Here is a 24,989-nt window from a genome sequence, read left to right as displayed (position 1 = left end):
GCCGGCTCTGCTCACGCACCCGGTGGCGGGGTGGAGCAGGAACGAGAGGGGTGAGGTGAGGCTCAAGGGCCCGGCCCCTTTGGGAAGAGGAGGCAAGAAAGCTGAGGCTCCCCCCGGACTGCTAGGGCTGTTGTGAGTTGAGGGGGCGCTCCTCAAGTGGCAATTGAGGGGCATTTACAGAGGTGCCTCTGCGCCCCTGGCAAAAAAAGTGTTCTGCGACCGCTTACTTCGCGTAATGGACGAGCCGCCCCTGGACATGAAACATAAAAAGCCCCTTGAAAAGCTTGGCTAGAGCTCAACCCAAGGTGTTGCTTAAAATCCAACATTGACCAGACTGGGGCGAAATCCTTTTTGCCTCTCTAATAAAACCATGAAACCATTCCATTTACCCTTGCAAACCTTTTCTCTAAAAAATGCATTAACCTTCAACAAGTCTGAGAATCAGCTCGGAGGTCACGAAAGCTGTGCCTCCTATCATTTGGCTCATTAGTCTCCTCACCTGGAAATTCATCTTCTGAACTTGCTTCCCGAGAGAAAGCTGGGCCCCTTTCTGGAATGTGGCCTTCACTAACTACAGGAGACACAGAATGCTCAATTTCAGGACTTAAAATCTCTTGCTTTAAAACCTCTTGCTGGCTCTCAGGCTCAGCAGGCCCAGAAATCCCATCATCTACTTCCACTTCCTCATTGGCATTAGGTACAAACATTGGTTGAATTACAACAAGAAGGATAAGTGTTAAGGTGCCACGGCCCCTATTCAAGGGTAGAGCATTGAAATGCTATGGCATTGGTTCAAGGGCAGGGAAACTGAAAGAGTGTTGTGCCTACTAGCTTAGTTACAGTGGGATCATCCACATAACAGAATTATAGCACTGGGTTCCTGGATTGGCACTTTAGACCTCTCAGCTAGAGAGCTTTGTACTAAACCCGCCAAGTTTCCAAAGGATGCTGACATGGCAGCTAAAATAGACTGAAAATTGTGATTGTGTAATTTGAAAGTGCCTTTTTTGTTTACTGAATCTGCACTGAATTATTACTCACCCTTCAGCAAAAAAAAAAAAAAAAAGAAAGAAAGAAAAAGAAAAAAAAGGTAGGTATCTTTAAAGTTCTTTAAAACAACTTTTTTTTTGTACCGAGAGCAAAAAATGAGCATCCACCAATTAGCTGTAAAGTATGACTGCTTTTCAATTATTAGTTCAATATAATTTCATCTTGACAAAAATGTACAGAATATGACTATAATTTCAGGGAACATAAGAAGCTGTGCAAGCACAAACAAAGTCTACAAAAACTGTAAGCACTATACATTATAATAAAAAAGAAACCTGTAAGTTAACTGATGGGGGCATCAAAGGCACTCTTCTTTCTATCTAGCTTAGTGATGTGTATTATCTGGTGTGGTTTGTGATACCCAGGAGAAAATGTCATTTCGCAATTCCTATACATACTCATACAACCACAAGCCAAGTGAAGCACTTCCAATCTGAAGCCTGACCAGCAGTTTGGAAGAGGTTTGTTGAGGTATAATTTAATTGTACCAGCATTTGATGCCAAATGTGTATTAGTTCTAAATGCATTTTCTCATTGCAGTTTATACAAACGGAGGCAGCTTCTTTGGCCAGATTGCCTTCCACTGTTTATCAGTGTGATCACTCCCCCAAAATCCATTTCCTAAGCTGTCTTGAAATTTCCTGGTGCCGCACTGATCTATTTTTCAGACAGCTATAGCTGTTTTTTGGCCTGTCTTGTGACTCACTTTCAGTCCAATCACAGAATTACCAGGGAGTAAGCTCCATTGAACTCAATAGGTCTCTCTTCAGAATAGATATGGATTGTGATGTTAGTGATCAAATTGCCTCCTTGCGTTATATAAATAGCAAAGCCAAGCCTTATGATTGAAGTCTTTTAACTCAACCTACTTTTAAGATCATTCCCCCTTGTTATGTCTTTTCACTCTGTTATTGATTTTTCTCCCTCCAGGATATATCTGATTCTATATATTCTGTGGTTAGGTCTTACACTGTTCATATTTTTCAGGATCATTGAACTGTGGATGGTTCAGAAAACAGATAATTGGGAAAATAGGAAGAGCAAGAAGTCTGCTCCGGGGGCTTCACACTCTCACTGTCCTTTTTTTTTTTTTTTTTTTTTTTTTTTTGTATTCTGAATCTTTTCCAGTGCCTTCTTTTGCAGGAAGAAATTCAGTACTTTTCCTGTACCTTCTAACTGTCCCAGTTTAACTGGGACAATCTAGGTTGATCCTCACTGTCCTATTTCCTCAGCTATTTTGAAAAAAGCCCAATTTTTTCCTTTACCTCACACCTCTCTTTTTAATTTTTTCCCTTCATCTTTGGGTTACTTCAATAGCAAAAATGCAAAAATAGTTTCCATACAATTAATTCAGGGAGGATGAGGAGGACAGAGGAAGAGGTATTTCCCAGGACTTCTCAGTAGGCTCAGATAAAGGCAGAATGAAAATCATGCGTAGCAGAATGAAAATCACACGTAGTTCACATCTTTACCAATCCACACACTGTCTTGCTAGTAAAAAGATATGCCACGGAGATGATCAGTAAAGAATAAGGTGTTTACTCTTTGTTATGCAGAGCAACATATGTACAGTTGCAATGTCCTTTGAGAGAGATTCAAATGTTCCTTGGGTATCCATGTGAAGGATCTTCTTTGAGCAGCTCGGAAGCAGAAAAATATACTGTCTTGGCAATCTGTTTTTGAACGGCTTAGGTGGATAGTAAGCTAGCCTTAACAGTTGGTTGCTCAATCCGATTTGGGCTTTGAACTTGTCACCTTCTGGTTGGCAGCGATCTATTGCTGCTGGCAATTAACCAGCTATGCTACAGGTTAAAATGTTGCTTTATATTTATTGTTTTACAGCAGATCAGATTGATCCAGGTACGATTCCATTTTCTTCACTTAATTTTTATTCATAAGGATTCTCTTTCATTCCTCATGTTTCAGGTTGTGGTCCGCTGTTTTAGAGATAAAAATGGGTCCCCTATAACTAGAGTCTAGGATATTAATATTTATTATGGGCTGGAGGAAACAAGACAGAAACAAGAGTCAGTCAAAGTCACATTATGTAAATGCAGAAGCCAACTCTTGCACTGCATGTAAAAACAAGTATTACAGTCATCACTTTTCATGTTCACCAGATGGAAGACAGCAACAAGTTCATCTTTTAAAGATTATAATAAACATAGGGAAATAACCTGCTTGTTTTAAAAGTTGTAGATTTTCCTAATTGGAAATCCCAGAAATGCAATTTCAGGTTTTGCTGCATATGAAGACTTTGAAGGGTTACCCAGACAGACTGAAAAATGTTACTCGGAGTATAAGGCACAGATATGTCAGGGAGAGATGATGGATGCAGCTATTGGACTGCTTTGCATTTTTAAAGAGCAACTTCATACACTACCAACAATTTAATCAGGAAATGTGCCAGGAGATTTGCAAATGAACATTGACTTGAAAATGACCAGTCATTTTTGTTGTTTTAAAAAATGTAACATATTTGGACCAAATGATAGACATTATATGAAATAGAGGATTAAGTCTCCTGAGAGACAAGGAAGCCTTGTAAATCAATCAAATATATTGATAGAGGGTGTTTATCGCCCTCTAACTGTATTTCTATGTTCTATTTCATAGAATCATTAAAGTATAGAGTTGGAAAACACCACAAGAGTCATCCAGTCAAACCTGTAGCTATGCAGAAATACATAATCGAAGCATTCCTGACAGAGGACCATCCAGACTTTAATAAAAACCTCCAAAGATCAGGATTCCATCATGCTCCAAGGTCTTTAGTCACTGCACCCAGTGTGCCAATCATCATTGGGACCCCCTTTACTGGCTTGTGCCAGAGTCTTTGCAGTTCGATCTTTAAATCCTTGTATTGTGTAAGCTTTTCCAGTTACTTCTCGTCAATTCTGTTGTCACCTGCGATTGCAACATCGATGATCCATACTTTGTTCTTTTCCAAAATAATGAGGTCAGGAGTATTGTGCTCCAATACTCTGTCAGTCTGAATTCGGAAGTCCCAAAGTAGTATTACGTGTTCATTTTCTGTAACCTTTTCAGGCTTGTGATCCCACCAGTTCTTTGTCACAGGCAGATGGTATTTGTGGCAAAAGTTCCAGTGGATTCTCTGAGCAACAGTATTTTGCCTCTGCTTGTAGTCCATCTGCATGGATCTTCTTGCAACAGCTGAATATGTGATCCATCGTTTCATCTGCATCCTTGCAGAGTCTACACTTGGAAACTAGTCGACTTTTCAATTCTGGGTTTGATGACATTTGTTCTAATTGCTTGTTCTTGGGCTGCCAGAATCAGGCCCTCCGTCTCCTTTTTCAAAGTTCCGTTTGTGAGCCACATCCATGTTTTTTGCTTGTCAATTTTGCACTCTATTTTTCCCAGGAACTGTCCATGGACAGCCTTCTTTTGCCGCCACGTTCTTCTTCCTCTTCCTCTTCCTCCTCTCCTCCTCCTCCTCTTCCATAATACAGTTTTGATCCTTCTCAATTCAAAACTGCAGGCCATTTACACAGATTTGTTTTCATTCAGTACACCCATTGTTACATAGAATAAAGTCTCCCCCATACTGGGTTAAAGCAAACAGCAACTCAGTTTCTAGGCAGACCAAATCTGATCTGCTGTCTTATTTCTGCCTTTATTGGATTTGTTTGTTTGCTCATCAGAAAATCACAGGATAAGTTCACTAGGTCTCATTTTAATTCAGTTACAGAGTTAAAATTCTTGATTTGGCTCTCTGTTGGGGGAAATTTGGCCTGGCTGGGATGACCACATTTCCATTTTTTAAAGGTGGTATTCCCATTTATTTTTATTTCAAAAAGTGAGTCACTAGGGTGGCATCACATAACCAAGTTCCTGTTTAATATAGTTCCCAGTATAATATAGTTCTTTGATGTCTTTGATTTTGAGTTTAGCTTGCTGAATACCCAGGAAAAGATTTCAAGCCTACATATTTAACTTTTAATATTTCTATATTGTAGCACTTTTTGTCTTGCAACTTTAAACACTTTTAACTCTTAAAATTGTAATATAGGATGTGAGATGGCAAATCATTGCTTTTGAATTTCTATTATTGTTATTGTTATTATCATTCACAGAATTAGTATCATTGCATCTTTCCCCACCATTGTAATGCTGCACTGGAAAAACTTACAGCCGTCAAAACTCTTAATGATACAAGAATACATGTGAATCAAATAGCATATTATTTAGATCTAGGGCATGATATTTTTCAGTGTACAACTAAAGTTCTCAGTGTACATTATCTACATAAATTCAAGCTGCAGGGAACATTCCTTTTTATCTTTCTATTTACTATATATGCACTCATGTATATGTGTAGAAATTGACCCCAAAAAACCTGGGTGAACTTCTCCATTGGTCAATATAACTCTTTTTAAAAATCTTTTAAGTTGAGTCTTGAACTGGGAAGAAGAAGAAGGGGCGTTCATAAATCATCCTCAGATATTGTTCTGATTTGTGATGTCACAGAACACTAAATAAAAGCCCCTTTTAATGAATGGTTTTATGTATCATCATCAGATGATCATCTAACATAAGTTAGCTTTGATAAAATTGCACCACTCTATGATCTATCATATTGCCAAGCCAGTATAAGTAAAGAAAATGGCTTTATATTACACAACAGCCACAGCAACAATACTCTAATCTCTTAAATTCTGGAGCAGATTAGACATCGGAAGACCCTGCAGAAGAGTGAGGGAGTTGCATTGCCTCCTTTCTTCCAGAGGTGGATAATGGCTTCCATGGTCAGATCCAAACAGGCCTTTATCCCAGGAGAATCCGTGTTTTAAAAACATGGATTTTCCCGGGGGGCTGTCCACACCCACCCCAGAAAATGCATACTTTCTGGGTTGGGTGTCTAGACATTCTCTCTGGACTAGCCCAAGAGAACATCTGGAGGCCCTACTCCCTCCCTCCAAGTTCCTAGACCCCTTAGAAAAGTAATGAAAACTTACCAGGCCTCCATTACAGGCTTCAGCCAGCTCTCTTGGCATGTCATTTCTGTGGGTAAGTTTTCATTACTTTTCTAAGCGGTCTGGAGGCTTGGGGGTGGGTATTCCCACAGTTTACTAGGCTTATTTAGCCTGGTAAACTGTGGGAATACTGTCTGAACCGCAGTATTCTGCAGTCCAGACCTGGAAATAGTGAGTTTCCAAGAAGGCATGGAATAAACCTATTATCGAATTCATTTGCTACAAACCAGGGTTTTCCAGAATGATCTCTGGACAGACCCTTCTTTATTGCGATAGATAAATTCACTCTGTGTTTTAACATGATCTGTGAAAGAGTCATTTAGGATGCTGAATATTTAAAGTCTGCATTAAAATCTGGAGTGTATGTTTTGCCTTATTGACAAAGGGTGCACCTAACACTGTAGAATTAATGCAATTAGATGCCACATTAACTGCCATGGCTCAATATGATGAAATCATGGCATTTGTAACTTGGTGAGGCACCAGTCCTTTTGGCAAAGAAATCTAAAAATTATATAAAACTTCAACTCTAATGATTTCATAGCACTGAAACATGGCAGTTAAAATGGTGTCAAACTTCATTAATTAGATGCACCTGTCACAGCTGCCTCCTGCTCCTGGACAGAGTTCTTCCATTTGTAAAACAACAACAGTGAGCCAAATCATCACCCTTCTTTTCCTGCTTGTTAGATTCCATGAACAAACAAATAAACCATGTTCGAGGTTTTATTTTTCTTCCTTTTTCCCTTTAGCAAATCTTCCTTGTCAGTGAGCTGCAATTGCAGATTATTTTTCCGAATTGCTTTGAACTTGAGAGCATACATTTCAATGAATTGCTCTGGTCTAATCTGGGTAAAATTGGTGGTAAACACATAATTTCCAGTGTTAAGGGCAAAGGGGAATCTGCCAGGTGAAGCAGCCCTGAATCACTATGGAGTGCTTGTTTTTTTCGTGTAGGATTGTAACTTTAGAGAAGAAGCAGAGGTTATACCTATCAGGTGCTTCAAAATCCATTCCAAAGAAGGAGAATGTTGTGTCAAGGGGGCATGGGCAAGCTATATCTGCCTTCACAATCCCAAATCACGTCCTGCCTTAATATTTGTGTGTAACCTCGTATTCTGCTAAACATCACTCACATCACATAACATCAAATACCATATAAGATCAAAAGTACACTAAAATCCAAAAGGATCATTGTGGTAGTTAAAACAACACAGACTAACAGGTTTACTAGAGTTCACATAAGACCTACGGAGTCTTATCGTCAGTTGGTAAGTGTGTGGAGGGACAGATGGGAAGGGAATTCTAAGTAATGAGTAACAGAGGAATGCAATGAAAACTCTTCTGCTCTCTTTCCATGCCTTCAAGATGCCTGTTAACTTATAGTGACCCCATTAATCCTATAGGCAAGGAATTCTCAGAGGAAGCTTTGCCAGTTCTGTCTTCTGAAATACAGCCTATAATACCTGTGATTCATTGCAGTCTCCCATACAAGTACTAACCAGGGCTGAGTTTGCTTAGCTTCTGGAATCAGAGGGTGCCTTTTGGATATTTAGGCTGCTCAATGAAAACCTTGGTCTTTGACAAGTTTATTAAGCCATAAATTTGCAAAAAACATTACACAACAAATCAACATGTACGATACATACAAATATCCAAATAAGGGTAAGCTAGTTAACACTTCTAGTAGATTTCTTTAAAAAGCCCATTATCTTGATTCATGCCAGATATTATAAGCCAGAATTTCTGATGTTTCTTTTAAAAAAGATTTAATTGAAAACAAAATAACATCATATTTGAACAGATAATAAATGTCTATTGTAGGCTTACATTATGATAAAATATTTCTATAGCATCTATTCATATTCTTTACTGATTTGTTCATATTACATTTTTTTATTTTTTTTCTCCCACCCCTTCCCACCACCCTTCCTTACCCCTCCCACCACTTTTCTCTCTATATCTTTATATTTTTCCATTTTAATTTTCTTCACCCCTTCTTTATTTCCTCTATAGTTTGTTTTGAGAGTGGTCCTTTCTTATGCCATTTATTTTGTAATGTTCTTACTACATATTCGTCTTTTATTATTACTTTATATAATTCTTCTACTAATCTTCTACTAATCCATTCATTGTCTTCTGTCCTTTCATAAATAAATTCCTAAACATTCTCCATATTTCCCTGTTTAAGTTTGTTGAATTTCTGATGTTTCTGATTCAGTCATTTCTCATTTCAATCTCCCTTTGAAATCCCTTTATTTAAGTATGGCTGTTTTGAGGTCAGCAAAAACAAGAAGTCTTGCGAGAGGCCTAAAAGGTGTCAGAATTCCTACAATCAAGCAGCAAGGATCACAGCTGCATACCTAAAATGTATTATATGGTAATTTTAAATTATAGCTACACACTGCATGCTACCATATATATACTAGAATCATAGAGTTGGAAGAGACCTTGTGGGCCATCCAGTCCATCCCCCTGCTAAGAAACAGGAAAATCACATTCAAAGCACCCCCGACAGATGGCCATCCAGCCTCTGTTTAAAAGCTTCCAAAGAAGGAGCCTCCACCACACTCCAGGGCAGAGAGTTCCACTGCTGAACAGCTTTCACAGTCAGGAAGTTCTTCCTCATGTTCAGATGGAATCTCCTTTCTTGTAGTTTGAAGCCATTGTTCCACATCCTAGTCTCCAGGGCAGCAGAAAAGAAGCTTGCTCCATCTTCCCTATGACTTCATCTCACATATTTATACATGGCTATCATGTCTCCTCTCAGCCTTCTCTTTTTCAGGCTAATCATGCCCAGCTCTTTAAACCGCTCCTCATAAGGCCTGTTCTCCATACCCTTAATCATTTTAGTTGCCCTTCTCTGGACCCATTCCAGTTTGTCAACATCTTCCTTCAATTGTGGTGCCTAGAATTGGACACGGTATTCCAAGTGCAGTCTAACCAAGGCAGAATAGAGGGGTAGCATGACTTCCCTGGATCTAGACCCTATAGTATTGATGCAGGCCGTTGGCCTTTTTTGCCACTGCATCACATTGTTGGCTCATGTTTAACTTGTTGTCCACAAGGACTCCAAGACCTGCTCTCGAGCTTAAGTATTTAGTATACACTAAGTACTAGTATATACTTATGTATAAGTCAAAGCCATACATAAGTCGAGAGCTGATTTGGGGGACAAAATTGTGGATTTTGATATGACCCACAGATAGATCATTTTGCAGAGAGAAGAAAGCATGATCTCCACCTCAGAGAGACAGCTGCCCCTGGCAAGCATCGCCACAATTTCCCCACCCAGGCAATTCCCAAAGTCAAGAAGCAGCCCTACGATGGAGAGAGTAAAGGGAGTCAGTACTTCCTTTTAGATTCTCCCAAGACAGAGTAAGCTCTTGTTTTTGCCAGTCTACTCAGAGAACAGGATGGTTCCCTTTTCTTAAGAGCGAGCAGGCCCACAATAAAGTAAATTTCAGGAATTTCTTGAACACGAGCTCTAGACGTTCATTGCATCATGGAATCAATTTTTTTAATGAAATGTAGTAACAGTCCACATTGAGATGTACCAATAGTGTGCTTCTCTATTTTCATCTTGTGTGGACAGTTTCCTTTATGAAACAGACTAGAGCCTCTAACAATTCTGGGACAGAGAGTGCTTGGTGGTGTTTTTTCCCTGTATTCAGAAAATGCTAACAACATAGGAAGCTAGTAAGTCTTCAGAGTATTGTTGAGACAAGTTGAAGGCTAATTGCAGATAAGATGGGATTTAAACCTAGTAATAGGCCTTCTCACTAGAGATCAAATCTTCAGAGATCTCATTAAAACAAGCTTTGTGCCGTTAGCCCAGCTAATAAAAGTGCCTTCTTTGGTCATTAAGTTGCGCGATTCATCAGAATATTTTTATAATGGTGTGAAATGTCAGCTGCTGTTATTTCTGTGTGCGTAATAGTTGATATGCAGCCTTCTGTCTCACCATGGTTTTTCTAATGTAAAAGTGGAGGGAAATTACAAATATAAATAAACTGATCAGCATCTAAAGTGTTCCAGATGCATGAGGAATGAGAATAAAATAAAAGAAAGTCTGGTCGGTTTAGACACCCCCTTTGCATTTGAAGTCTCCATTGCCCTGCCCTTATAAGAATCCCCTCAGAGGCAGAGCCTCTGGCAAGGCACCTCTGGTTCTTGGAAAAGTCAGACTTTTTGTGAGTGGAAGGTGAAGAGAGAGGAAGGCCGGAAGGTGGACAAAATAGCACATCCAGTCAGAGCTGCATGAGCTGTATTCAAGTCCAGTCAGAATTAAATATTGAGACCATCTTAGAGACAGTTGAACACCATACAAAAAAGAGACAATAAGAAGAAATAAAGATTCATGAGCCTCTCTGTCTCTCAAAGACATTGCTTCTCCTCATAAAGACTTTGTAGTCAGACTCAGGAGGATAAAAAGTCTAAAATTCTTGTCAGTTAATAAATACTTGTTTTGATTTAACTATATAGTCTTGGATCTGTTTCCTGCGCAGCTAGTTCACCTTCCAAGTAGTAAAGATAGTGTGGGGGGCAGAACAGTAAGCCTGAATAAACCCTACTCCTGATCGGAAAAAAAATGTGCCTATTCTTGAAGTTTCTGAAGCTGTTCATCCCTGGTGGGAGGGTGACAAATCTATGAGAAGGGATCCTGGCTAGCTGTTTTGGGGGTTTTTTTGACATATTTTTAAAAAACAGTTTGCAAGTGCTACTTTTTGGACAACAACTTTCGGAATCTCCCAATGGTGATGCTGGGAGATGTAGCTTTCACAAATGCATATACAAAATTTTCAAAGCACTGATCAGAACCTACTTTCTGCTCCCCCTCCCCCAAAGATTGCAGTAAATATAGCTGAGCACATTGAAGGGAATGCCTAAATATGTCTGTAGTTTTGATACCTTTTATTATGAATGTTCAAGTAAGTAAAAGAAAAAAATACCTCCTTTAAAAACAATGAGTGCTCCTGTTCAACGCTGTATTAATAATTTAATATCATTTTATCTGTCTAATTTACATCCTAGGATTAGTTATTTGATTTCCAGTCCCCTGAACTATGTCAAAAGAGTGCCCTATCAGATAATTTAAAGTTTCCCATCAAACTACAAATCATAGGCTTTCCATAGTATGGAGGCATTTGTGATGAATTCCCTACCTGTTAGGCTAGGAAAGGCTCAGAAAAGTAGGCCCAGGAAGTCCAACAGTCATTTTAGAAGGGTGCCTGGGGGAATCCATCTTAGATTCTCATTTCCTGAAAGGGGCGTTTTAGAAGCAGCTTGGAGGAAAATGAGGGGAGTCTGTGATTGGCTGGGAGAGAGTGGGCGGAGCTTAACTAGAGAAAAGAAAAAATGACTTTAAGGGGCCGATCTAAAATCTGACAGCTCAGATTGGGTCTGGGTGACAGAGAAGAAGGTCAGTTTGAGTCTGGGTGTCAAGAAGAAAAGAGTTAGAGTTTGGAGTGAAGAAGAGAAGAGTTAGAGGAGCCTGAAGTTGGTCAGTTAGCCAGTAGAGGTAGTTAGTGAGAAGATTTACAGCTATTGGGAAGGATAGTTGGGGGAGTGAAGTGACAGATCCAGGGAGAAAAGGACTGTCTGTGAGGAGTTTAGGGATTGCTGGGCAGAGAGGAGTCCTGTCAGTAATTTCTGGAGGGAGAGAGGAGTGTTATATGCAACTAAGTTTTGAACTGCTTAAAGAAACCATACGCTTTTATGTCAATATTTCAAAACAGCTAAGATTAATGCCTGTATTGTTCAAGTTCTCTCAAATAAACAGTTTTTTTATTTGTTCACAACATCTGCCTCATGTGTACTTCTGTGTGAGAAGTTTTAAAGCAATTTACTAAAGAAATCAAAGGTTAAATGGTGGCAGCGTATATTTTAAATAGTAATCTCTTCATTTTTACCTCAGAGTACAAAGTTTAAGTGCAAAACCAACACATTCTAGCCTAAAGATACTTCAAGTAAGCCAAGGGCTTAACATTACTTTTAATTTGTGGTGGTAGCCAGTGTTATTTTGAAAGGGTTTTCAGCCAGAAGATAGTTCCAGCTTATTGAGTTTTTTTATTTTAATTAAAGAAGCCACATTTTATTCTAATTGGCCTACAGCTGGTGGGATTTACACTTAAATAGTCCCCTACCTTTTACATTTGATGTACAGCAAGTGGGATTTATTGCCAAATAAGTCCCCTTCCATTATAGCATTCTAGTAATAACTGTAATTGCACATCTACAGGGAGGTGAATCTTTGAGGAAGGTGGAAATGGGAATAACTAGGCTCTGTAATAATGTGAGGCAGAAAAGCTTTTGAAATTAAGGGCCCATACAAATGGGCCCAAAAAAGGGTACCTTTCTCAGTTTTTACCAGAGACATCCAAACAATGCTTCTAGTAAAAATGAATTAATTCAGAACAAACCAAGGTTTTCTTGGTTTGTCCCAAATTAATTAGATACCCCATTAGATCCAGGCCTTCTTGAGGTTGAGGTCTAATTGGGCACTGGACCCATGGGGACTTATTCCCGGGACTATCCAGGGATGAGTCTCCACAGCCATTCCACACCTTTTGGGCTCTTGGCCCACCTCTCTCCTCCCCTCCAGCCCTCCAATTACCCCCAAAACTTACATAAAATGGCTACCAGTAAAAATCCCACCTTTCCTTTCATGATTTACTCTTATTTATTATTTTGTCCTTTAGCCATTAGCATGCAGCACATTAAAACTTTATTAAACCTTGATATGTTCTAGCTTTAATTGGTGTTTCATTTTCCTTGCTGCTGACAAGGTTTGTCTGCTTTTTTGAGACTTACAGTTCTGATATATAGGGCCAAGCAGATTTTGCTGAGACAAAGATTTTGTGAGCATTTGGCAACTGCTGCAGGATTTCTGAAGAAAGTGTGGGCAGCTGCAGAAATCCAAGTACTTCTAAATCTAACAGTCCCAAATGGGTCAGCAGATTGGGCAAACTGACTTGAGTGACGAGATACAAAGGAGTACCGGGTTCCTTAATCTCTCTCCGTCCATGAAACTATTAAAAATACATAAACCTTTAATCCTTTCTGTCTGGTTTGCCAACATAATTGGCTTCAGTCCCTGTTTTTAAAGCTTTGCATCTGTGCTTAGGAAGAAGAGAGGAAACAATAACTTGCAAATAACTTCCTCCTTTCCCCAATTCCTATCTTTTTGCGCTAATGAAAATAATACCAAGTAGTCTTCAAACTTGCTCTCTCTCTCAGTCTTATCTAAAGGTGGGGGCAAGGGGAAAGAAAGCCTCAAAATATGCCATGCTGTGGAGATACTTGCTGTGAAAAGGCATGCTTGATACATTTCTTTGCATCATCTTCTTCAGAGGCAAAATGATTTTGTTCCTCTTGCTGTGATAGTTCATTCAGAGAACATTGACTTTGAAACAACACAGGGAGCCATAACAACAAATGCTTCCTCCCTTGTTGACACATAATGAGTTTCATGTGCTTATGTGCTTAAGCTCTGCTGATTTCAGTAGGATTTATACCTGCTTAACTTTTTCTAGTTTCCAGCTTCTGTGTCAAGGCCACTTCCCCCATTTTGCATTATGGTTATAGCCATGCAAACTTCTAGACCTCCTGTTTAGAAGGATGGGGAGTAGCTATGTGACCAACATTATCCAAGAATTAGTGCCTAGTTTTAAAGAGTCAGTAAGAAGACACTATGTATTTGGTAACATTTTAGGGTTGTAAATGCTTGCTTTAATACTAAAGTTATGTTGGACAGCTTCCATGTCTTCTCATCCTTCCAAATTCAGAATTTCTTAATTAAGTAGGGGACAAGACTATTATTGTGTAAATAGTTGAAGTAGGGCTCACCTCGAATGGATGGTTCACAGTCCCCACGAGACACAACAATTGCTACTGATATTTGTGAGAATTTTGTTTTAAACCAACTTTGCTCTGCATTGCCTAATCCACTGGCCAGACAGGACAGTGGTGCCATCCCCCTTTCTTTACACTCACCAGAGGTAAGTTTGTAGATCAGTAGTTCCCAGCCTGTGATCCATGGACCACCAGTGGTCCGCAAGAACTAAAATATAGTCTGCGGCCTCACCATTACTACACCATTGCAATGAGAGCAACTGGTCTCACAAAACCCTCTTATAGTGCCGGGGCTTATTAAATATGGTTTTCTGTTGGCGAACAGATGGTGGCAACTGGATGGCATATGTTCTGTATCAGAAACTAGAGCTGATGTGGTCTATTCATTGTGATATTCTGAATAAGCACCCCAAATAACCAAACCTAATTGAAAGTTGACTAAAAACTGATTTGTAATCCCTTTGGTACTAATGTTTGAGAGTGGTCTCTAGTCAAAGTGGTCCCTGGTCAAAAAAAAGGTTGGGGACCACTGTTGTAGAGTTTCTCCCTTTGTTGTGGAAATCAATCCAGAAAATTTCATCAGCTAAAATATTCTTTTCTACACATCCATTTTCATTTATAACATAGAATCATAGAATCAACATTATTAATCCCAATTTTCAAACAACATATTCTCTTTATAATCTGATCAGCAGCTTGATAAAGTGGACCAATACCTGTATAGTATTAAACTTGGAAGTATAACTCTTCCAAGTTTAATACGATACAGGTTGAGTATCTCTAATCCAAAATGGCCAGGACCAGAAGTGTTTTGGATTTCTTTTCAGAATTTGAAATATTTGTGTAAAAAAGTCACCTCTCTGTATCCATGATTTCTGGAGCCACATATTCAACAATCCATAGCTTGAAAATATTTTAAAAACAAAGCTTGTTTTTGACATTGAATGAGATTTGAGTATGCATGGATTTTGGTATCCATGGAGTAATGTGGAGTGGGGTGGGATGAGGGGTTCTCAAATCCCAGCAAATACCAAGGACTCACTGTACATAATGAGATATCTTGGAGATGGCACATGAATTTAAATATGAAATTCATTTGTTTCATATACACTATATACAAACAGTTTAAAGATAATATTATATATACAATAGATTGAGTTATTTTGTGACTGAAACAACATTTGTATACACTGAACCACCAGAGAGCTAAGGCATCACTATCTCAACTACCCATATGAATAATTTTATATTTGCTAGCATTCAAAAATTTGGAGTTCCAAATAAGGGATACTTAATCTGTATAATGAATTCACTCTAAAGCATAATTTGCAATAGAGATGTAGTTGCTCATTGTTCAATCTCAGAGGCATTATTATAATAAGTCAGCTTTAAAACTAAGCTTATTCATGGAATATAGGCTCCTCTCTCACATAGTTATTAAAGTCACCAAAACCCAGGCCCATACAGAGCTGTCCTTTCAGTTCAGTTTAACTGAGGGATAACATTTTTATGCTATCGATTTTGTTTGTCATTAAGGGTCAACACACTGTTAGATAGCTATTTAGCTTACTGTCAAACTGTTATTTAACCAGCTTGCTATTAGTTGTTTTTGAATTCCCACTATGAAATGAGACAGACACAGGAAGATAGATCTCAAGAGCCATTTCCTGACCAATGTATTTATAAAAACTTCTGGAATAACCTGTGAACAAAAACACAGTTAAGGGATTTAATCTCTAAGACTTAACTCTTGGTTTATAAGTCACCTAGTGAGAACTGTCACTGGGCCAGGTGTTACTCCCTCTGACCACCTCCAAATGGGCAATAAAGACCCTGAAAGCCAAATTCTTTGGCTGCAGCTTGCAGCTGATCATAATTGGAAGGCCATCCTGAAGGTGCTCCCTCCCAAATCCCAATTTCTTTAAAGAGTGAGAATCCTCATTTCAGCTCCAAGAAAAAAAACTCCAAGTTTAGCCCCCTTTTCAGGAAAACATATAGAAGCTGTTATGGAGGTCAACCCTTTGCCCCCTAAAAGGGGTGCCATAGTGCCTACCTGGACTGTTTCACCTTTACAATGCCACCAAAAGGGACAGGCATTCGCCTAGTTCCTTCTTCCCACTAGGTTGGCTAACATGCACTTTATCTCATTCACAAACAGGACATTCCCCTCCTTCAAGTGGTGTATTCCATCAGTTCTATACAACTCTGGCCATTTGAGCACATTCTCCATATTGGGGATCACCCAGACCCCAGTTAGTCCCATGGCAATTCTCAGCTCCCGATTGACTACCTTCAGGCCAAATTGAACTTTTGGGGATTACAAGCCCCCAGCCACCTCAGGTGTGGCAACAGTGCTGGCCAGAAAATCTTAATTCTGCACCAACACCTAATGTAACTTAAATCTCTCAGGACTGGCAAGATCAGTGACTTCCCTTTTAACAGGACATTGCCTTCCAAACGAACAATCAAGGTATCTGGAGGAGGCCTCCACCTCTCCTCAGTGGTAGCAGCACCCTCCCTCCCTCTCTCCATCAGGGCCTCCTTTTACCCCACAATTCAATGATACCCTGGTCACCCAAACCCAACTAAGTCCCAAAGTGACTTCCACGGGCATGCCTCTCCGCCTAGAACACCAAACCATCTCCAATCTGCATCTGCCAGGTACCAAATTAATCTGACTGGTCCGTGTCCCTTTAATTGGTAGGACATCTGTGCATGCTTTTTTTGTTCTATATCCTTCAGCCCTGACCACGTTTTAATTGAAAGTATCTTCTCATCTCAAGTCAACAGTGGAACATTTGCTAATTTGGGCATGTTACCATCTTGAATGAAGACAAATAGACCAAGGTCTGTAAACTGTAGCCTATTTTAGCCTTTTTCAGATTACATTTTGGCAGGTTGTTATCACTTGCCGTATTAGCCCTGATAACTGCATGTGATGGGAATGTTGTAGGGTTTTGTATTTAGAATATCTGTTCTGAGCATCAATAAACAATGTTTATGCTGCATTTGCTGTTATGGCAACCTTAGTCTAATCTTAAAATGGACACGATGGAAATAATGGATGCTTATCTGTCAGTGTTGCTATGGAAACACTTTTTCTTAAAGTAACCCGGTCAGACAGTCAGTCCATAGTGTCACATATCCCACTTGGAAGCATCCACGGCGTGGCCTACTTTAGTGAGTGGATAGAAAATGGATAGTGATGCTGCAGGAGCAGCTCCACAGGCTCCTTCAGAGGCATAAGAGATTACTGTGAAGTGCTGCCTTCCTGACAGTGGGCAAGAAACAATTAATTCAAACAATCTGTGAGAAGAAATGGAAGCTGAGAAAGGTCACAAGGCTGATGCATCTAGCAAAGGTGACATTTCAGGGTTCAGCATAGGGCAGCAAAAGGAATTTCCATGCCAAAATTCACAGCAAAGTTCATGGCTTGATGTATTCAAGACAAAATTGCTCCACAGTAATTATCCCCAATCTAAAGGATCTCATATAGGTCAACCAGAGCTATGCACATAGGGAGAAATTTTAAAAGTTACTTGCTTACTTTTGAGAATACTAGTCCAAAAGCCCTCTGTGTATAGCCATCTTCAGTCCCTATATCAGGATAAAAACAGTATAAAAATAAAGTAAATAAATAAATAATAGTCCATATCTAGTAGCTTTCAGAAAAAATAAGGTCATAAATGGCAAGGATATCAACAGCTTGCACCTGGCATCTTTTAGCAACTTTTGTTGTATGTCAGCCTGTTCAGCCTCTGATTGTGTCTAATGGTCAGGTTGCTTTGGATGATGGGAATGACAATATTGTTCATGTTCAAATTGATTCCTCTGATGGAAATGGGGATGCTGTCCATGAAGTTGTTCCTGAAGGGAATGGGGGTGATGGTCTGTTTCCTGAACCCTAAATGGTTCGGGCCCCACCTATCTTCGCAATCGCATCTCCCTCTATGAACCGGTGCAAACTTTAAGATCTTCTGGGGAAGTCCTTCTTTCGCTCCCACCACTGCCACAAGCATGGTTGGTGGGGACGAGAGAGAGGGTCTTCTCGGTGGTGGCCCCCCACCTCTGGAATGCCCTTCCTGGAGAAATAAGACAGGCCCCATCCCTCCCCTCCTTTTGTAAGAGCCTGAAGACCTGGTGGTTTAAACAAATCTTTGAGAACGACTAGTTCTAGCTCTGCCTCAGATACTGTAGAAATTGACCATATCTTTTTCTACCAGTTACTCAGGTCACTTTCTTCTATTAGGCCCTGGAAATGTACAGCCATAGACTCTACCTAATTTCCTGGGCCCTCTAAAATCGCACTAGCCCAGCCTTTTAAACTCCCTTGAACAGGCAGGATTATTTTAAATATATGTGCTATTGTGGTTTTTAATGGTTATTTTGTCTTGTTAATTTTATGTTCATGCTGTTCTCTTTGTATGCATTGATTATGTCACTTGGAAACTGCTCTGAGTCCCCTTGGAGAGATAGATCGGTATATAAATAAAGTTTTGTTGTTGTTGTTGGGCCTGGTTTTAGAGATGTGGAGCCTGAATGGAGTTCCGTTGATGGGTTAGAGAGGCCTGTATTGCTGCAAAAGAATTCTCTTTTTAATTATTTTTATTGTTTCATAGTGTATGTAGAAAACAAAACAAATGAACAAAAGGAAAAAATGAACAAAGAAAAAATATGCAAAAGATTTACAAAGGGATTCTCAAGGTCTTGAACCCAAGAAAGGCTCTGCTCCGCAATCCCCTGGTCAGTTATCTCCAGGTGCCAATTTTAATGAAGCCTTGATCAGAAGAAGTGCTTTTAGCTAGCAAAGACAAAAAAAATCAGAAATTAAGGTGCTCAGTCAGATTAGAGCAGAAGCTAGAAGTGAAATCAAAGTTAAGCAAAAATCCATTCTTAGCTGACAAAGTAGAGAGATAAGTGCCAAGTACTGAATTTAGCTTCAGACGAAGCAACACTGGATTCACAATAAGTTCTTCATGCCAAGTGCCTAGACCTTTGTCTTTGTTTGATTCCTGTTATTTTGCTTTTGAAATCAAGCCTTTAGTTTCATAGACTTATTTGGACTATTTCCCTTTGGACTAATTGCTCCTTGTTCTTCCTAATCCTAATCCATTTTTACTGTGGATTACTTTTTAATGCTTTGGCTTTTATTACCTTTAATAAACTGCTTGCTATTTTAACTAAACTGTATGGTGTTTAAAGTCAGAGTGGATCTTGCTCTGGAGTGAAACACTTTTGAGAATCCAGCTTGTGGCAGAATAAACCACTAATGCCTATCCTGGACCTCTATTAGACTTTCTGTGGTACTCTCATGAGGACTGAGAAGGTAGACATGGCTGGAACCATGGGGATCCTAGATTCCCATGGTTCCTCAAAGCAATAAGACATCAGGGGCACTACATAGAAGTCAAACAGAGGAGCTTTATAGCGATTGTGCAGTAGTGGTGGTAGTTTTGAACTTGCAAGACCCAAGTTGTCATCCCTATTGACCCAATAAACTCACCGGTTGACCTTAAGCCAATCACTCTTCCTCTTAGCCTGAACCACAGAAATGTTGAGAAAACAAAGCGAGGTGAAGAAAGCTACATTAAACAGATTGGAGGAAGGGTGCAACAGAAATATAAACAGTGAAAACAAATTAAATATTTAGTGTGTGGAATTGAGGAATTGTATGGGCAGTGAAAAAATAAAGAATACAATATAGTGCAGAATACACTTTGCAGACCAGAGAGTGGCAAGAACATCTGTTGCTAAGTTTAGGAAGCAACCCCAAGCACTTATTTTGTTCTGAGCTACAACAGTGTGTCTCCGAAGTAATTCAGACACTGGCTAGTTGCCTTATGAGATGTTTATAAAAATTACTCCTATGCTTTGAAAAAAAAACTTTTTAAAACCCCTTAGACTCCCTCATTAAGCTCTCTCAGTGGGTATATTCCTATGTTCAATATGCCCTGGTGATTTTTAATAAATGCACTTGTTTTTTCTTGGCCTAAAAAAGTTTAAAACATCAGATCACATTTGAAAACTAAGCAGGGTCAGCCCTGGTCAGTACTTGGATTGGAGACCACTAACAACCACTAACAAATATTCCTCTGAAATAGGCTATATTTCAGAGGAAGGATCTGGCAAAACAATCTTTGCATATTCCGTGCCTAAGAAAACTCTGGAAATTCATGGGGTCACCGTAAGTCTACAGGCAACTTGAAGTAACATGTGCATGCACAGTTTGAGATGTCTGCTTTTTTTATTTGCTCCTTTTGACAGTTTTTTGTTCAAGGGAAGGAGGAGGATTGGTCTTCTTCTAAAATGTTCTAGAAGTAAATCCAACAATGACTTTATGTAGGTGAATAGAATTTGGGGGGAGTGAGATGGGATTACCATGGATGAAGAAACAGAAACACGGTCTTTCTCTTTCTTATGCTAATGATGAGACGAACAAATTCAGCTAGTGTTTAAGATTGTTTTTCATCCACCCTGTTGTGTCTAGAGCAGTGGTTCTCAACCTGTGAGTCCCCAGGTGTTTTGGCCTACAACTTCCAGAAATCCCAGCCAGTTTATCATCTGTTAGGATTTCTGGGAGTTGAAGGCCAAAACATCTGGGGACCCACAGGTTGAGAACCACTGGTCTAGAGAATATACTCCTCACATGTAGCTCATCTGAATCTGCAATAGATACTTTACCAAGCCCATACATTCCAGTAAAAAAACTTTAGCTAAAAGTAAATATAACTGTTTTTTTTAAAAAAAACAAACAAACCATTAATTAAAACAATGAAATCATGACACATGTTGAAGCTCATTCAAGTACAGCAGTGGTTCCCAACCTTTGGTACTTCAGTAGTTTTGGACTTCAACTCCCACAATTCCTAATACCTGGTAAGGTGGTTGAGATTTCTGGGAGTTGAAGTCCAAAACAACTGGAGAACCAAAGGCTGGGAACCACACCTATAGCATCATGTGGCTCTTCAGATGTCAGTGGACTTCAAGGTCAAGTTAGGCTGAGGCAAAGCATGCTGGGGAGAGCAAATACAGTGTAGTGGTTAGAGCATTGGATTATGACTGAAGACCAAGGTTTTAATCCCCTCTAAGGCTGGATCTACACTGCCATATAATCCATTTTCTGAATCCAGATTATCTGCTTTGCACTGGATTATATGAGTCTACACCAGTGGTTCTCAGCTTTCCAGATGCTGCAACCCCTTAATACAGTTCCTCATGTATAACAATATTTTCATTGCTACTTCATAATTGTAACCTTGCTACTGTTATGATTCATAATGTAAATATCTGATAGACAGGATGTATTTTCATTCAGTGGACCAAACTTGGCACAAATACCCAATATACCCACATTTGAATACTTGTAGGTTTGGGGGGGGGGGGGTGTGATTTTGTCATTTGGGAGCTGTAGTTGCTGGGTTTTATAGTTAACTTACAATCAAAGAGCCCCTTAACCCCAACAACAATAGAATTGGGCTAAACATCCCACACAGAACCCCATGACCAACAGAAAATACTGGAGGGATTTGGGAGGAATTGGCAATGATTTAGGGGAGATGTAGTTCACCTACATCCATAGAGCACCGTGAGCTCAATAACGACTGATGTGGACCAAATTTGGCACAAATACCTGATACACTGAAATGTGAATACTGGTGGGGTTGAGATTGATTGGGTCATTTGGGAGTCGTAGTTGCTGGGATTTATAGTTAACCTACAATCAAAGAGCACTCTGAACTCAGCCCACAATGGATCTGCACCAAACTTGCCACACTACCTACATGACCAACATTGAATACTCATGGAGTTGAGGGGGGCGGGCTGTTTTTTTAATTCTGGGAATTGTAGTTCACCAAGACTCAGAGAGCACTCTGTACCAAACTGGTGATGGAACTAGTAAACTTGTCACACATACCCAATATGCCAAACTTTGAATACTGGTGGGGTTTTGAGGGGACTGACCTCAGAGGTTGAGAGTTATGGTTCACCCACATCAACAGAGTAATGTCCACCCAACTGATGGATCTGGGCCAAACTTAGCATAAATACCAAACATGACCAACTTTGAATATTGGTGGGGTTTGGCAGGAGGGGAACATAACTGACCCAACATGATAGTGATTGTAGTTCTCTCTGCATCCAGAGAACCCATGTGACCCTCACCATTGATAGATCTGACCCAAACTTGGCACACAGACCCAACGTGGCCAACTGTGAATGCGGGCGGGGTTTGAGGGTGATTGATTTTGGCATATGAAAGTTGTAGTTCACCCGCATACAAATAGCATTGAACCCAGCTAACAACGGAACTGGGCCAAACTTGGCACACAGACTAAACATGGCCAACTGTGAATACTGGTGGGATTTGGAGAGAATTGACCCATGATATTGGGAGTTGTAATTCTACATTTTTTTCTGCATTTTATAATGGGAGCATTAAAAACAAAAGGAAAGACTGACTTTTTCCTAATAAATGGCATTACAAGTTACCTAAGCTGCTTCTGCTCCTCCTCCTCCTTCTGATGCTGCACTTTCCCCCTCCCTTGAAGGGACTTGTGGGTGCAATCCTCCGTCCAACCTCACACACTGTCCCGCACATGTGCACCATGCTACCATGAGCTGAGCACGCCTGCTCTTCCCTCCCCACTTGGAGTCTCAGAAACAGTCCTGCCCTTGGCTAGAAGCCAGTTGAGAGGCCGACCAATCACAGCAGGAGGAGGGTTTTTGGTGGGAGGATTTGCCATCTTTTTCCAAAAAGGAAGAGAAGGACAGGCGGAGAGATCTTCAGCCTTCTCTGCCAAAGAAGTTCCTAACACCATCAGAAATATGTGCTTTCTGACGGTCTTTGGCAACCCCTTTGAAACTTTCTCATGACCCACCCCCTCCCAGGGGTCCCGACCTCCAGGTTGAGAAACGCTGATCTACACTGCCATATAATCCAGTACAAAGCAGATAATCTAGATTCCAAACTGGATTACATGGCAGTTTATATGGGAGCTGAATCATAGGACCCCATTGGATTACATCAGGCAAGTAGCACTCTCTTAGCCTCAGAGGAAACCAAAGACAAAACCTTTCTGAACAAATATTGTGAAGAAAGTTCCATGATAGATTCATCTTAGAGCAGTCACGGGCCAGAAACACCCAGAAGGCACACAACAAGAAAAGGGGTTGCAGTTTTGAGGTACAGAAATACCACAATGATGTGGATCACAGCTTGTAAGGCAATGCCATTCAAATGCAGATTGTTCTTGTTACATCGGAGCAGCTATTTTTAGTGTTTATTATTATGTGTTTGGGCTATTTTTGTGCTTTTCTCTTGTCATAACTTGTTTTGATCTTTCAGAACAGAGTAGGATAACAAGCTCAAATTACCTAAATAAATTCAATATTGCCAAGCACTGTACTAGAACTTGCCTGAAATGGAGCCTTGAAATTTGATTTAACTCCAAACTGTAAAGACAACCACTGGGAAGCAATGAAAAAAGAAATTGATCTCAAGCGCAATAACTATGTTAATCTTCACAGCCAAGCAAACCAGGTACTCAGGGGGACAATATGTTTTCCAAAATTGTTCATCTAAACTTATGAAAGCTATTCAAAATAAGTTTTTGAGGAAAACACATTAAATTTGAGAGGAATTGCATAAAGATCAACGTGATTCGTTCTTTTGTATCATACAGGTCCAATACCCCCTCCCAATCAAAAAAACCCATGTGTGACCAAGTAAAGCAAAATGAGAAAATTCTTGCAACTGTTACAATGTAGTGTGATAAAGTAAATAGGGACCAATCTGAAATTGCGTCAGCTATACAACAGACTCGTCTGCATCTCTTTGTTATTTGCAATTTTACACTTATGGTGACCCTAGGGAAGACCTATTAGTAGATTTTTCTGACAAGATTTATTCAGGGGGACAGTTGCCATTGCTTCCTCTGAGACTGAAAGAAGATTTGAATTCTAGTCTCCAGAATCCTAGTCCAACATCTAAACCACTATATCTATGCTGGCTGCCTTTTGCATTTCTACTCAACAGTCGTCTCATTGCAGTTGATCTCCCCTCAAAATTATGTTTTATAGGTATGAGCTAAATAAATGTATGTCCCTTTACACGTTGGACTGTGAAAAGTTCCAAAACTTAAAAAGTTAAAAACCAAAAACAAAACACATGGTACAATAATCTGAATGTTCCTGACCCATAAAGATGTGTCTGAACTCTTGAGCACCTTCTCAAAATACACCTCTGCAAATCCTGAACATAAAACAGCAACAGCAATTGCACCAAAGCCTATCAGAGGATTTTGTTCCATCTGAACTTTTGTAGCCTGAGCTGGCTTCCACTGAATGAGTGTGACTCCACCACAGACCATGAAGACTGAGAACCACTGCAGTTTACTGAGAGCGTGGTTCAGCATTAAGACTGTACATAAGGCTGTGCATGGGATCTTCAATTGATACGTGACCTGGTAAATGGCTGCATCCAAATTGCTAAGAGCCAAGAAGGCCATGTTGTTCTGAATGGCATACACCACAGAGGGGACACTTAGTTTAAGTAGTTCTTTGGGGCTTCCCAAGACATTGTCTTTCAGTGATGTCAACAATCTTCCTGCAATTCCAGTCTCTTTTGCTAAAATGCCCAGGCTTAGGAATAGCTTGATAACTTCTGCTATACACACAGCTGTCATTGAAAAGTACAACACTGTCTCTGTTGTTCTTGTGTACCTCAAAGCCACTGTGTATGTTGCCACCACCAAGGTCATCACTGTGAGGCAGTACAACTTAAAAAGCAAACTGACATTTTCTTTTGGAGGCGCCATGGTAGCCAGGAGAAGGGATCAGCCGGCGAGCACAGAAGCCCACCCCGGCAATCCTCCCAGCGCCCCATGGAGAGTGACGGGCTCTATGTACAATAATACATATTTTGGTAATGCAGTCATCCCTCCAAGTTTGCGGGTTTGACTTTTCTGAACTTGATTACTCAACCTATGGTCTGTGGACTACCAGTGGTCCCCAAGAATGAAAATAATAAAGTAATGGTGACCTCACCATTATTACACCATTGCCTCAAAACCATGTGGCAATAAGAGC

The 24,989-nt window shown here is 40.0% G+C and overlaps 1 pseudogene; it reads right to left on the bottom strand.

Moving 5' to 3' along the window:
• Nucleotides 1–425: 425 nt before the first annotated feature.
• LOC132773502 (CMP-sialic acid transporter pseudogene) lies at nt 426–24,730 on the bottom strand (annotated as a pseudogene).
• Between the last annotated feature and the right edge of the window lie 259 nt (nt 24,731–24,989).

Source organism: Anolis sagrei, chromosome 1, assembly GCF_037176765.1.
Source record: "Anolis sagrei isolate rAnoSag1 chromosome 1, rAnoSag1.mat, whole genome shotgun sequence".
In the NCBI taxonomy this organism is placed as follows: Eukaryota; Metazoa; Chordata; class Lepidosauria; order Squamata; family Dactyloidae; genus Anolis; species Anolis sagrei.
The sequence above is the reverse complement of the archived record's forward strand: the minus strand, read 5'-3'. Positions and strand labels throughout refer to the sequence as shown.